The following is a 12332-nucleotide window of genomic DNA, read 5'->3' on the forward strand; positions in this document are numbered from 1 at the left end:
GTAATTCTTGTGTCATTTTTGTATCTTATTACTTCATACTTATGAATTTTTCCATATCTTCAGTGATTTGATTTTAGTTTTATAAAATTATCCACTTATCCCAAATGATTGCAACCTTTTTCATGCTATGGCTTCACTAGACTTAGTTTAATAAGTGGAGTGTTTGGATTCCTTAATTATTGTTTACTTTTCATTCTGGAAGCCCATCACTGTAGGACATAATAGAACTTGATCACTAGAAGCTCAGACCTATTGGTCTTGATCAAATCAAACTAAGACCTTAGAAATAAGCTATCATTTTGCCACAGAGCAGCTTATAGGTTATATACTCTTCTCTCAGTGCAGTGTATATTTCCACAAATGTAAGGTGGCCCTATAAACATAGCAGGATTTTGAGAACTTAAAAATGTTCCATTATTCTGGGAGTCAATTTCTAAAATGCCTTAATAGGTTTATGTAGTTTAGTAAATTTTGTTTTTTGATTTTTGTAAGCATCAGAGTTGATTAGAGAGGGAGACATGTTTTTTTCTGGAGAAGAATTATCTAAACAAACACAAAAGATTTGTTATGGTTTCCTTAGTAGTATGTTTATGGGGCCATATGTTAAATGATGTTTCCCATCAGGCTGGGAACTGGTGAGACTGGTGGAATCCCATCTGAGGTGCCTCTGTTGCAATGATCAGGCAGCCCAAACCATTTAAGCAATCTCATTTTCCAGCAGTAGATAATGTGGCGTTTTATTATTCAGGCAATAACTGGTTTAATACTGGTAGTATCAAATTTTGAAGCGCTAATTTTGTCTTAAAACCTTCCAGTAAGTGAAATGAAACCTAGTTTTATGACCATATCTACCAGCAGGCATGGATAATTATTTTGACAATGCTGATATTTGAGTTTTGCAGTATATTATGGAATATAGTTCAGTTAAATCTTTGGTTTCAGTGTGTCTAATGAATACAATGAGGAATTTCTGCTCAAATGGTACCACTTAAAGGCATGCATTCTTTTAGCATATGAAATGAAATAGCACCTTGAGTTTAAATAGAATGCATTTAGGCATTGCAGAGACTGGATATAATTTTCTTCCACTAATTATTAAAATCAATGAGACAATTAGTTTCTCATTCAGAAATGTGCATACTAATATTTAGTTTTGCTTTCTTGTGGATAATATTAAGCACTTACTCAGCAGTTTTCTGGAAGTTGTGTCAGCTGTAATGATACTACTATTCAGGATAGTGGGATATCCCCAAAAAAATATATATATGTGGGCTTGCTTAGATTACTATGTTTCATAATTCATCTTTTGTCTTTTGCTTTGCTCATGATGTGTGGGGAACATGGAAGGCATTGCTGTAGTCAGTCACCTGGGTTTTCTTCTGTAGCCATTTTATTATTTTAGTGTATGGGTTATGAAGATACTATTATCTATTGGTGAATTGCTAGTTTGTATTTTTGCATGCTCCGTAACTTGATTTTTTAGTTATTAATTTGGAACATATTCACATTCTAATACAGTTATGGGGGGATTTTAAAAAGAGAAAATTAGTAGTCATTTCCTGAAGCATTTTCTTTGCTGCCTCCTTCCATCCTCCTAATCTCCCTTCTAATTTTACAATCGTACAAAAGTCAGACTGCTAATTTTGTTTCACAGATCACTGAGACACTATTCATTTTTTAAATCCTCTTTTCTCTCCATGCTTCAGTTTAGATAGTTTCTATTTCCTGTGTTCATTTCAGGTATTACATTCTTTAACTCTAGAACTTCCATTTGGATCTCTTTTTTTGGTTTGTTTCCATTTCTCTGTTTATTGTATTCATGTTTTCCTTTAGATCATTGAATATATTTATAACAACAATTTTAAAGTCCTTGCCTGCTAGTTCTAGCTTCTCTTTCATTTTTGGGTCTCTATATTCACTAATTTTTCTCTTTGTTAAAGGTCATATTTTCCTACTTCTTTTCATGTCTAGTGAGGTTTTTTTTAAATTGGTTGCTAGATAGAATTTAGATTTTATTCTCTTCCTTTAACGAGTGTTGAGCTTTATCCTGGCCTGTAGTTAATTTATTTGTGAATCAGTTTGACCCTATTAAAGCTTGAATTTAACCTCTTCTAGTATAGGTGTACAGTAGCTTTTACCTTAAAGCTAAATATTTTTATTTATAAGACCTGGAATTGGGGCCAGCTATGGTGGCTCATGCCTGTAATCCCAGCACTTTGGGAGGCCAAGGTGGATGGATCACCTTAGGTCAGGAGTTTGAGACCAGCCTGACTAACATGGTGAAACCCCGTCTCTACTAAAAATACAAAAATTAGCTGGACATAGTGGCGGGTGCCTGTAATCCCAGCTACTCAGGAGGCTGAGGCAGGAGAATCACTTGAACCCGGGAGGCGGAAGTTGCAGTGAGCCGAGATCCTGCCATTGCCCTCCAGCCTGGGCAACAGTGCAGACTCCGTCAAAAAAAAAAAAAAAAACCCTGGAATTTCTCTTTGTGGTGATTTTGTGATAAGTCATCCAAAACATTGTGAGCTCCTCAGTTCATAGCTCCCTGGAAGTTGTTCTTTTCTCAGTGGGTTGTTTGTTTATTTATTTGTTGCCTACACTAGGGTATCTTACCCTATACTGAGCACAGCTTAGTATATAGAGACAAAGACTCAAGAGGATCTGCATACATATTTCTGGTGCCTTTTCCCTATAAAGCGCTCCAGAAATATGTATGAAGACGCTCTCGAGTCTTTGTTTACTTATTCTTTCCTCTCACTCTTTCTTTCTTTCTCTCTCTCTTTTTTTTGAGGCAGGGTCTCGCTCTGTTGCCCAGGCTGGACTGGAGTGGCATGATCTCGGCTCACTGCAGTCTGCCTCCTGTCCCGGGTTCAAGCGATTCTCTGAACTCAGCCTCCCAAGTAGCTGGGACTACAGGTGCACACCACCATGCCCTGCTAATTTTTTGTATTTTTGGGGGAGAGATGGGTTTTCACCATGTTGGCCAGGCTGTTCTTGAACTCCTGGCCTCAAGTGTTCCACTCACCTTGGCCTCCCAAAGTACTAGGATTACAGGCATGAGCCACTGTGCCTGGCCTCACTCTCCTTTTTTATCGATAGATTAGTGTCGTTTCAACTACTTACTTAATGCTGTACTCCTACTTTACACGTACAGCTTATTCTTTTATGTTACAACTTTCTCTTGGGGGATTACGTTTCATTATTTTTGTAAAGTAAATTTTTACACTAGTATAACAATCGTACAGAAAAGTGCACAAATCCTGTGTATGGCTCAGTAAGTGTTCATAAAGTGAACACGTCCGTGTAAACAGCACCCAGATCAAGAACAGCACCCAGATCAAGAACAGCACCCAGATCAAGAAATAGAACTTATGACCAGTTCCCCAAAAGTCCCTCTTGTGACCCTTCCCATTAGTGCACTCCCCTCCAAAGGTAACTGCTAACCAGACTTCTAAAACTAGATATTAAATTTGCTTGTTTTCAAGCTTTATATGATGGGAATTGTACAGTATGCATTCTTTTTTGTGCAGCTTCTTTCACTGATTGTGAGATTCATCCATATTACTGTGTGTAGCTTTAGTTGATTCATTCTTTTATCTATATGATATTAGAGTGTATGAATATATCATGCATCTTTATCAATGTTGACCATTATAAGGGACATTGCCACATTAAAACTATAGTGTCTCTTGGCCATGTAACAAATTTCCATTGCAAAACTTTGGAAAGACTGTTGGACCTGAGTTCCAAAAACTGTTATATCACACTCTGTATATACTGAACGCTAAAACTCAAATTTATGTTAATTCACAAATATTTATCAACTGTATACTATGTGCCAAGTACAATGCTAGACACTAGGGCTGGGGGCCCTTAAGGATTTAATAGTCTAGTGAGAAGGTGTAGACATGTAAGTAGATAATCATACTGTAGAATAATGTTAGAGAAAACCATAACTATGGCTTCATTAAAAGTACTTTAAATGATGTAATTTTAAAAATATTCAGTTTCACAAAAGGCATCAGCCTGTATTAGGGGACTAATCTTCTGGAATTCCCAGAGATGATTTTAAAGATCATTTAGACAGATTTAGAAAGATTACAGAGAGTCACTCTTTTCAAACAGTCTCAGTGTTCAGTCAGTTGGGAAGATCCCATTATGCATCAAAGAAATGCCAATGTTATTTCCCACAGGCTTTCCTTCTTCTATGTTCCCCTTAAATACCCTCAGCCCCTTTCATTTCTTATGTCTTCTCTCAACAAGCTCATCTGTTCTCTTGGCTCTAATACTTGTATCTGTCCATGACCCCTGTATCTTTAACTCTACTCCAGTCTTCTCTCTGAGCCCATATGTAATTTCCCTGGCATTTAACCATCTATCAGGTAGCTTCACTGGCACATCAGTTCAGCAAGACCATAACAGAACTGACTGCTGTCTACACAGTCCTATCCTTCCTCTCTTTTCTATCCCAGCGGGGCCACTACTAGTCACTCAAGCTGGGGGCCATTTTAAACTCTATATCTTCCTTCACCCTCCACATCCAATCAGTCATAAGGCTTGTTAATTCTACCTTAAAACGATATCTTCAATCTTTCCACTCTTTTAATTTCACAGCCACTATTCTGATTTAGGCTTCTGCCATCTCTGGATTATTGCTACTGCCTCCTCACGGATCTTTCTGACTTTAATCTAGTTTTTCATACCGATCTAGCTTCCAAACCATGATTTGGAATGCAAATCCGATCACACTGTTTTCTCGCTTAGGTGTCTTCAATGACTCTCCATTACCCATAGTAGTAATTACCATAAGGTGTGCCCTAATTTGCTGCAGTAGATAAAAATGTGCCAAGGGTGGCCGTGGCTGGACAGGTGTGTTGCAGCCCAGTGTGCCAGATGTGTTTTCATTTTCCATGTGTAGTATGAATGGAATGGTTAGAAAGGACTGGCTTCAAGATTTGGTCCAAACTCCAGACTCCTGCCAACTTCTCTGGTCCATCTCTAGCACTAGTCCATTTTCATTGCCTCACACCCTATTGTCTGATGACTGGCATTTCCTGTGACATGCCAGGCTGTTTCATGTCTGTATCATTGCACAGAGGGCAAGCTCTTTCATCAATCTGGGGAGAACTTCTCCCTTTCTCTACTTGGCAAACTTCTACACACCTTTTTAAAATTTAATTCGAGCTTTTCCCTCTTGAGTACACTCCTCTGAGTTTCCAGGCCATTCCAGCCTTTGTACTTTCATTGTAACTCATAATCTACCTCTATTATGGCACCATCATGCTTAAGCGCATCTTTTGGTTAACATATTTATCTCTCTTGCTAGTTTAAACTTCTTGAAGCTTTTCATCTTTGTTTTCCCAGTGCCTTGCGCAAAGGAGGATCGAAAAAAGATTAGGTGAACCAAGTGCAATATAATAACTTACATCAGTCAAGATGCGCTAGTTTATGCTGCTGTGACAAGTAACTTAACACAATAAAACTTTAATTCTGAGTCATGCTATAATCAGTCATGCTGATGGATGCTCCATATCAACTCATGCTTCTGTGGTCACCCTGGAGAATTATGAGTGCTTGTGTGTGTGTGTGTGTGTGTGTGTGTGTCTACATGTGTGTGTGCGCACATATATTCATTTTTTAAGTCTGTGGTATAATATATATAAAATTTACCAATTTAACCAAGGTGTACAATTCAGTGTTATTAAGTATATTCACAGTGTTATGCAACCATTACCACTATCTAGTTCCAGAGATATTTCATCACCTCAGATGGAAATCTTCCACTCATTAAACGTCACTCTCCATTCTCCCCTCCCCTAGCTCAGCAACCACTAACCTCCTTTTTTGTTTTCTTTTTCTTTTATTTTATTTTACTTTAAGTTCTGGGGTATATGTGTAGAACTTGCAGGTTTGTTACATAGGTATACACATGCCATGGTGGTTTGCTACACCCATCAACCCGTCATCTACATTAGGTATTTCTCCTAATGCTGTCCCTCCCCTAGCTTCCCACCCACCAAAAGGTCTCGATGTGTGATGTTCCCCTCCCTGTGTCCATGTGTTTTCATTGTTCAACTCTCACTTATGAGTGAGAACATGCAGTGTTTGGTTTTCTGTTCTTGTGTTAGTTTGCTGGGAATGATGGTTTCCAGCTTCATCCATGTCCCTGCAAAGGACCTGAACTCATCCTTTTTATGGCTGCATAGTATTCCATGGTGTATATATGCCACATTTTCTTTATCCAGCCTATTTTTGATGGGCATTTGGGTTGGTTTCAAGTCTTTGCTATTGTGAATAGTGCCGCAATAAACATACGTTTGCATGTGTCTTTACAGTAGAATGGTTTATAATCATTTGGGTATATACCAAGTAATGAGATTGCTGGGTCAAATGATATTTCTGGTTCTAGATCCTCAAGGAATCGCCATACTCTCTTCCACAATAGCAACCACTAATCTATTGCCTCTGTGGATTTGCCTATTCAGGACATCTCATATAAATAGAATCATACAATACGTGGCCTTCTGTTTCTAGCGTTTTTTGCTTAGCATAACATACTCAAGTTTCATCTGGTTGTAGCACATATTAGTACTTTATTCCTATTTATGGCTGAATAAGATCTTATTGTATGTATATAGCTCATTTTGTTTATCCATTCATCAGTTGATCAACATTACATTTTTTCCATCTTTGGCTATTGTGAGCTGAGCTACTATGAATATTTGTATATAAATTTTTGTTTTAATACTTGTTTTCAGTTATTTCAGGTGTATACCTAGGAGTGGAATTGTTGAGTCATATGGTAAGTCTGTATGTATTTAACTTATTAACTGCCAAACTGTTTTAATTAATATAAAAAAATTTTTCTATTTCCCCTAGCAATATATGAAGGTTCTAATTTCTCCATATTCTCAATGCTTATTTTCCATTTTTTTTTTTTTTTTTGAGAGGGAGTCTTGCTCTGTCACCCAGGCTGGGGTGCAGTGGCACGATCTCGGCTCACTGCAAGCTCCGCCTCCTGGGTTCATGCCATTCTCCTGTCTCAGCCTCTCCGAGTAGCTGGGACTACAGGCGCCCGCCACCACGCCCAGCTAATTTTTTTTTGTATTTTTAGTAGAGACGGGGTTTCACCGTGGTCTCGATCTCCTGACCTCGTGATCCGCCCGCCTCGGCCTCCCAAAGTGCTGGGATTACAAGCGTGAGCCACCGCGCCTGGCTATTTTCCATTTAAAAAGTTATTATTGTTATTATTATTGCCTATGCATGCTCTTAATACAGTCACATCATTCTTGCTCATATCTTATTGGCCGAAGCAAGTCACATGATCACACCTAGCTTCAAGGGAGATGGGAGGCACAGTCCAACATGTGCCCAAAAGAGGAGCACTGGGCATTTGGAAGCAGCCCCAATGACTGTCACACAGCTAATACTAAAGGAGATGAAAGGTTACATCAAAATAGACTCATTATCTCTCTGCAAGTTCATACGCACAAATCAGGCCACTCTCTCTTACTTAAATATTATGAAGTTTCCAGCAGGAAAATGAACAGAGAATGGCTAAGAGTGGAACTCATGTTAGCTTAAAGAAGATGGAGAGGAAAATAAGGCCAAGAGGAAAGAAGAACAGAAACAAATGAAAATCTTGTAAAGTAGGATACCTTATTTTAATTATAAATACATTTCTAGAAAACATACAAAGGCTGGTTGCCTTGGAAAAAAAATAATAGATTTCTTGTTTTTAGTACAAAATATAGTGTAGCCAAATACCACCCAAACTAGTAATTAAGCTTCTCCTTTCTTTTTTTTTTTTTCAAGCACTGGGATGTCTAGGGATAAGCTTTCATACTAGAATTAATTAATCTCTCAATACCTTCACAAGTAACTGCTGTAGTACATTTTGTTAAATGAATTAACTAAGCAATCATATTCTGTTGAAGCTACAAAATCAGTTTTTAAAATAAGGAAATAGAAATGTGCATGGAAGGATTTTCCTTAAAAGGAGCACTTGATGTAAACAAGCATCTCTTGTCACCCAGCAACTGCTCTTCTGGAGTTCTCTTTAATGGGGTAATTTCAGCTGGCAGCTGGTGCAACCTTGAAATGATCCTGTTTATTTTTCCTCCTCCCCGATGTGTAGAGGTCACTGCTGATAATAATGTGATTGCTATTCATTGTTATCTGGATATGATAACATGGCAGAACTACCTCAAAATGCTCTTTTTGAAAATCTTGACATTGACTCTGCAGATACAGTTGGGTCACACTAGACATACATTTCGAAGTCAAAGATATTTACATTTTAGAAATAAAAATGACCCATATGGTGACATTTTGGGCTGTATGATTTACCAAAAACAGAAGAAAAATGACCTACATGGGTGGTGGATGGAGAGCAAGCATTGTTATGCTTTTTCCATTTTGTAACTGTTTAATTGGTAAATAAACATTCATTATTCAAACTGCCTGGGTTTGAATCTTGGCTCTGCCTCTGCCAGTTGTGTGTTCTTTGACATACTCATCCCTCTGTGCTGAACTTGAATCATCTACAAAAATAGGGCTAGTAATAGTATTTACCACACTACCATGTGAGGATAAAATGAGCTTATGTATGTAAAATGCTTAGAACAATGTCTGGCAGACAATAAGTTCTATGTAACTGATGACTTTGAATGTTTCAGGATTGTGTTCCCTGTCTACAAATCACTTCCTTTCCTACCCCTCTGACCTCCCCTGACTGAGTTAGCCACCCTCTGCTATGTGCCTCTCTGACATCCTTTCTTCCCCCTGGCTAAACAACACTTAAACAGAATTGTGTCTTTAATTAACTGTGTCGTCCAAGAGCTAGAAACTCTGAGTGGACAGAGACTTGGTCAGTCATCATTAAATCCTCATGTGTTTGATGACTTACTCACCTGTGTGTGCCCTAAGCAAGGCAGAGTAAGGCTGCAGAAGTGGCCAACCTAATTTACTGGGGAACACAGAGAGGGCAGCAGTTTGCTGAGATTTACTAAGACTTTGCAGGAACTCTGAGAAGAAAACTGCTGAGTCACAGGCATGCATTTTGAACAGAGAATAATCTTAACTTGAGATCTTGCAACATTGCTTGGGCACGTAGCTGTTACTGGCTGCCCCACCTGAAAACAAAGGCGTACAAATACTAATTATCTTAGCTTTAAACTCTTTCATTGGAAGTAATGGGACTCGCTTGAACAATAATATAATATATAGTTTCAAATAGCTACAGGGAAGATATTGAATGTTCCCACATTCACACAAAGAAATGATAGATGTTTGAGATGTGGATATGCTAATTACCATGACCTGATCGCTATACATCATATGTATAAAAAATCACAATGTACCCCCCAAATTTTTGCAAATATTATATGCCATTAAAGAACATTTTTTAAAAGGTTAAAAAAGAAGAAAACAGTGGGTTTGTAGACAAAAATGTTAAGATTTTATGTAGTAATCTATGATTCTGGTTTCCAAACACAATGGACTTGGGAATATGAATATATTCATATTGTAAGGAAAGGGGGTGGGTGGACAGGGATGTAAGTAAGGACATACAGGGTGTGTCCCAGAAGCCAAGGGCAGGAATACAGGGTCTGCCTGTGAGGAAATGTCTGGAGCTAAGCCACCCTCTCAGCCTCTCATTTCTTTCTGGGGCCAGATGGTTCCTTGATGCTAGGACTCCCTGACCATCTGTTTCTTTTTTCACTCTCTTCAGGCTGCCTCTCTTTACTTATCTATTGAGTGGAAGAAAACCCCCCAGCTCCTGGAGTTATGTGCACCTCACTTCCAGCTGCACGCTGAGAATAGCCATTGCTTAGCCACTAAACTTGGCTTCTAGGGAGACTCTGATTGGTTAAAATAGAGCCAGATGTCTCTTTCCATCTTATTCATAATTGCCAAGGTTGTCTATTACAAACATGCTTGCCAGGTGAGCAATTCACTCTGAACAGGCTCACTGAAGAATAGGCAGAGACTCCAGTATCTAAACAATGTAATTTAAAATGGTCCCCAATGTTATGCAAGGTTGAGTCAGGCAAATAACAGCATGGAGTACAGAGTTTGTCTTAGCCAACCAGAAACCACTGGGTTTCAATAGATTATAGGAATTGTCCCCGTGATGGCATTAAACACATACAAACCAACCAACCCTCTTGGATGGGATGTTATTCAAATGTACTACATAATTCTCTGAAAACAGGAATTCCTCCCTTTGTCTGGAATTCTCTTCCTCTCCTTATACATTAGACTGATCCCTAATTATTACACATCTTTCAGATCTTAGTTTGATGCACAAACTCAGGCATGCAAAATACAAAAATGTAGTTTTCTACAAATGAACTTAATTTCTCTGATGAGCCCCCTTTCTGATTTCAGTGGTAGCCATTTAATTTTAGGCAATCAGGGATTCCCACTTTCCCAGGGATTCCCACTTTCCTAGTGTTGCACCAGAGTTTAGTATCTAGCACTGGTAATGGTGGTGGAGGTGGGTAGTAGGGGGGCAGCTGGAATTCCTGATGGGTGTTTACTGGCATCTCCTAGCAAGTCCTCATTCCCACCTGGTCTTTAGTTGTTAATACACATAATCCCAGCTGAGTCATTCTGTTATCAAACTGAACTTGGGTCCGCCTGCCTGGTACAGCAAAGCTAAGCACTGACATAAGGATTACAGCATAAGAAAGTGAAGCATTTATTGCAGGGTGCCAAGCAAGGAGAATTGGGAAGACCCAAACTCCCTTATGGCTTACAGGTAAAGGTTTTTAAAGGCAGGGAGGCCGAGGTTACAGGAGTCATTAATCAATATATGGTGGTTATACATTGGTTTGACCTAAAGAGGTGGGGTATCTTGAAGCATGGGGCTTACAGGTCATAGGTAGAGTCAGAGGTTCTCTGATATGTGGCTAGTTAAGGAAGGTGAGCTTTGTTTAAACATTTGGAATCAGCAGACAAGAATGTTAGCTCTGATTTATGGATGTGACTTCCTCCAGGCCCCTTAGGAAGAACTTCAGAACAAAGAATGGCCGTCTACATGCCAGTGGGTCCATTTGTCAGGTTTCTGAAAAACAGCTCAGGGACATATGTTAAGATGTTATTTTTTGGCCGGGCGCGGTGGCTCACGCCTGTAACCCCAGCACTTTGGGAGGCCAAGGCAAGCGGATCACGAGGTCAGGAGATGGAGACCATCCCGGCTAACACGGTGAAACCCCATCTCTACTAAAAATACAATAAAAAATTAGCTGGGCGTGGTAAAGGGCACCTGTAGTCCCAGCTACTAGGGTGGCTGAGGCAGGAGAATGGCGTGAACCCGGGAGGTGGAGCTTGCAGTGAGCTGAGATCGCACCACTGCACTCCAGCCTGGGTGACAGAGCAAGACACCATCTCAAAAAAAAAAAAAAAAGATGTTATTTTTTATTTCTATAGGGAACAAAACATCTCATGACTCTAACTTCCTTGGCTATTTATTTATTACCTTCTTGCTTATCAAGTTGCTTATTTACTTCTTAAGGCTAGCTAGATGCCTGGAATTTCTCTTGAAGGAACTCAAGATTTTTTTTTATTTCCAGGCTCAGGCTGGGGTGCAGCTGCAGGCTCTAAGAGGAGCCCCTGTTCCATCTCAATCCCTCCTCCTGAACACTACACTCTGTTGGGTCTGAGGCTCTCTTGACTCACCTGGGCACCTTCTTAGGAGCCTGGGATTCTTGGTGCTCCACATCATACCAGGCCCACAGGAACTCTATGAGGTGTTTGCTGTCCTGCACGATGTCTGGACTGTATTTGTTCCGGGAGATTATCTACTGTCCCTATACTTAGCTGGGTATAGGGAATCCCCAGTGAAGATATCTCAGGCCCAGGCCACCATAGCTATTTATAGTCTGCAGTCTAGCCGATAGTCCCTTCCCTGAGCTCAGAATCCCAAATAGAGTTTCTACTGTTTGCCCTTCTTGGGCTCTCCTGGAGAGAGGCAGCTTAAATCCCCCCTGCATTTAGAACCCCAAACCTATCTAGGATTTCTGTTCTTCCCCTCTCCTATGATTAGGCAGCCCAGGAGAGAAGCAGGGTGAAGTTTACTCTTAGAACCAAGCAGAGCCAATCTACTCACTAGCTCAGGCCAGAGAAACTTTATCTAGTCTGGGGGTAGCAGGTAGAGGAGGGAGGTGGGATGGGATAAGGAAGTATGAAAGGGATGGACAAGGAATAAACAAAGAAATAAATGCAAGAATGAAAAAATAAGCTTTGCATAGCTTTCTATGGCTTTGTCTATCCATGGCACAAGTCTGGAAGGTTCATTTAATGAATCTTTTACCCACTTGAGA

This window comes from Nomascus leucogenys, chromosome 3 (assembly GCF_006542625.1).
Source record: "Nomascus leucogenys isolate Asia chromosome 3, Asia_NLE_v1, whole genome shotgun sequence".
In the NCBI taxonomy this organism is placed as follows: Eukaryota; Metazoa; Chordata; class Mammalia; order Primates; family Hylobatidae; genus Nomascus; species Nomascus leucogenys.